Raw genomic sequence first — 4,082 nt, 5'->3', positions numbered from 1 at the left:
CCATACTGGTCCCTACTGCTCATAATTAACGGTAATTATTCCCCCCAATCCGGCCACACCTGAGTTACTTCAAAGCAATTAACACCTTTCGTGGGGAATGTGATAAATTTTGTTTACATTAGCATGATTATTAGTGCCATGAGACGAACTCGGTGAAATGCGGCGGTGACACAGTCCACTTGAAAAATATATTATATGATTAAATTACAATTAAAAAAAAATTAACTTTGTTTTAACTCCTTTTACCACATAATAACATAAACACAAAAATATATGTAGCGATTTACAAATCAAAATATAAATCGGGATGAAAATCGAACGCATTCAAAATGGCGCCATGACACTGTGGGGGAAACGTAAATTTTTACATAAAATTAAAAGTTCAATATAATAATTAGCAAATCGTAAATAATTGTGCATTACTGTCAATACATTAATGAGGTTTTAAAGCGAAACCCGGTCCGCTTGATACTTGTGGCCAAATTTTAGCGTGCCTGTATATTTTGATTGGGGAAAACTTTCACCCGACTTTCAAACTTCGTGAACAAATAAGAAAAAAAGTCGTCATGTGAGACTATTTTATAATTTCTAGACCCCAAAAATAGTAATTGATTTCATCATTTGATTTTATTTATGATATGTATATGATGTACTTGTAAATAAACAACGAAAATTTTCGAAATTGATATTTTCCTGCTTTTTTCCCTGATCCGGATTCTGTCTAATCCGGCCAAATTTTAGGGAAACCCGGCGGTAGCCGGTTTGGAAAAATTAACTGTATAAAGAACAAAAGGTATTTTAATTTTCATGGAAACTATTGTAAGATTGAAAGTAAGAATGTATTTTTTTTATAATGTCCTTTTGAGTAAGAAATTTTCTCCGCCAAAACATCAGCGTTTACTTGGAGAAACATTCAATGTTAATCAAGAAATGTGGAAATCTATTTATCAGCAAAAGATTAAAGTAGCTGTAGATAAAAATATTGCAGATTTAATTAAAATTTAACAATTTTTTGTTGTAAAAATTATGGAAAAAGGGAAAAAAAATAATAAGTGTTTATCTGTTCTGTTGTAAAGACATGCAACATCTTATTTTTGAATGTAGAAATGTTAAATATATCTGGGATATAGCTTCCACTGTGTTGAAAATTAAAATTAAGGGAAAAGACATTATTATTGGTTTTTACTTGAATGTAATAAGAAAACATATTTTTTGAATAATTTTATTTCCTTTATTCATTAAAGATATATAAATACAAAATGTTCTGTAGAATAGAAAAACTTGATGAAACTGAATATAATATTTTACATCATATAAAAAATCCACAGTATTTTGGTGCAAAGTAATTAAATGTTTAATTATTCACTTAATGTTGATATTATTGATAAGTTTACAAAATTACTGTAAATTGTATTTGTATGCAAATACATAGATGTATATCAATAATACATTTAGAATTTAGTTTTATAAGTTTAATAATTCCCGCTACTGGCAGTTTCAGTCCCCCCGTGTCCTGAAGGGGAACCAAAGGACTAGCAGTGTATGTGATTCCCCTTTAGACAGCAATGGGAATGTATTCATATACTCCTCTTTTATATTGATTGTAAAATTAATATAATAATGTTTTAAATTTTTTTTTAGATATATAAAAAACATTCTAAAATAAACATTATTTGTTTATAAAAAACAATGTAACTATTATTACTTATGTACGCTATTTGTCTTACAATATCAAAAATATCCGCAGGTGATATAGAATTAATTTTTGTAAATGTATTTAAGGGGTTTTGTGGGCCCCATCCCTGGCAACTGCCATAAATATTTGAGTAGGGAATTCTTCTGTTATAGCATAGGTCTGGGAAATAAAATCTATAAAAAAAAAAAAAAAAAAAAAAAAAAAAAAAAAAATTAATGTTGTGAGGAATAGAATGAAACAAAATTCCACGTGTGCAAAATAAAAACAGATAAACAGAGTAAACATTTGAATGATTTAAGGCTACTTTACCATGTTTAATGAATATTTTTCAATTTGTGTGACTTCTTCATAATTAAATTTTTCCATCTTTAGATGCATAGGCAATAGATCCCAGTAGGCACTATAAATGATATAAGAATTATGTATTTGTTCAGTATACAGTGTTGACTTATATGTCATATTAGTGTTTACACTTTATGAATAAAGATTGTTTCGAGCTAATATACCCTGTGTCAAGGATTACAACACCTTTGTCCACGTAAAAGATCGTTTCTCTGGTTTTCGAAAAATGATATGCTCATTCGGGGCCACCAGAGAAACCATACATGTATATTTAAAAAAATGATCATATTCATTTAATTTAATCGCCAAAATATAGATGAAATATTGCCGACTCAGCTCTTAACAATTATAATAATTAATATATCAATCGAGCTAATACAAATAAGTTGAATCATCATATTTCAATCAAACAATTAATATATGATCTTTGTTATTAGTTAGAAATAGTTTGTTTTGTGGATATGCGTTGTAAAACCGAGCATAAACATACAATATTTGGATCATTTCCGACAGGTACGCACGTAATTGGATTTGTTATTCCTACTTGCCTACTAAATCCAAAAGTTGAATATTCTGAAAAAAAAACAACATTCAAAATCAAAAAGATGTGTGAAGAAATGAATATCAAATGATATTTTATATCATTATATTTAATATTTGATTGAATTTACGTTTAGAAAAAAAATATCGTTTTGTAACCTGATCTTCTTCATTTTCAGAAACACGATATTCTGAGTCTGAGTCGGTCGAGGAAGTAGCTTTGCCATCAGAAATAAGTATCACTCTTGCTCTACAGTTAAAGGGACCGATTTTGGTAGACCGCTCTATAAAAAAGGATAAAAAGAAATCATTGTTCACTTCTCCATGATCCCACCTCTGTGTTTTGGAGGTCCGTGTTTGCTCTGCTCCAATTTTTGTATTGTTTTATGGACTTTGATATTGAAAACTGTTCGTTATCTCAATGTTCTTCATTGTGACGTTAGATTTTTTCTAAATACGAAACAGAATTTCCTTGTTAAAACAGTGTTTTCACGATGGTGATAGGTGGTTCACAGCGGAAAAGGCTGGTCGGGGGGAGATGCTCACTCCTCCTTGACACCTGATCCCACCTCTGATGTTTTTGAGGTTCGTGTTTGCTTTGCTCCTATTTTGTATTGGTTGATGGACTTTTGAGCTTGAAAACTGTTCGTTATCTGCATATATTTCATGCACTTGATTAATCAAATGCATTTGTGAATAATAAGTTTGATTTTTTAATTGTTTAGATAAAACAATTACCAATATCAATATTAATTTTTAAAGGAGACATACGTCCATTTTCCAAGGCAGGAATGGCTAATAGGAAGCCTTCTATCATTGGCGACGGCCCAGAACATGATAAATCATCTGTAAATTTTAATAAATTACAACAGATTTAATTAAAGTAATTAAAAATCATTGAAGTTTTATTACCGAATTATCATGACGAAAAGTCAAAAACATCTAAGCAGATTAAAAAAAATGACATTTTCTAACCTAGTAATCGCATCAAGGAAGCATAGTTATTCGTAAAATATTGCAGATATTTAATTCTGTTCCAAATTGTATCACTGCAACATTTTCATCCAACGATGAATGTGTTGCGTAGCCTATAAATAGACAAACGTATTCTATTAGTCATGCTCCTATTTATTCTTAAATTTAAGTTATCAAAAAAAAAAAAAATAGATGCTGTCATGAGACAGTAATACCCGCACTAAGGTGTTTGCCTCTAAATACACGCTTCTACATATTGGGCGGCTTTCCAAGGAAAAAGTCAAAAATAATTCTATATAATTTACATGTATTCATCAAATTGAGTATGAAATTCTCCCAGCTGTGACCTATAACTCAGAACCTCTTATATCTATTTTACATGCTTAATTCATTATATGCCAGTTTGAATTCTATTAATGATGTAAATTAGATTTTGATAAATTTTTTGCTCATAACAGGACCTTTTTAAATTTTACTAATCCCCCCTCGACACCACAATCACACAGCACATACTTTTTGGAATAGGCTA

The 4,082-nt window shown here is 29.9% G+C and overlaps 1 long non-coding RNA gene across 1 annotated transcript; it reads right to left on the bottom strand.

The window, feature by feature from the left end:
• Positions 1-2,499: 2,499 nt before the first annotated feature.
• LOC134258185 (uncharacterized) lies at positions 2,500-3,426 on the bottom strand. Its single transcript, XR_009990109.1, has 3 exons — positions 3,350-3,426; positions 2,738-2,862; positions 2,500-2,611 (listed from the first exon to the last, which is right to left on the bottom strand). It is a non-coding gene; the product is annotated as an uncharacterized LOC134258185 (long non-coding RNA).
• Positions 3,427-4,082: the final 656 nt, after the last annotated feature.

The sequence above is a fragment of the Saccostrea cucullata genome, unplaced genomic scaffold (assembly GCF_032062105.1).
Source record: "Saccostrea cucullata isolate Sc308-1 unplaced genomic scaffold, CSIRO_AGI_Scuc_v1 ctg15907, whole genome shotgun sequence".
Classification (NCBI taxonomy): Eukaryota; Metazoa; Mollusca; class Bivalvia; order Ostreida; family Ostreidae; genus Saccostrea; species Saccostrea cuccullata.
Note: the sequence above shows the minus strand (reverse complement) of the source record. Positions and strands in the feature narration are given on the sequence as shown.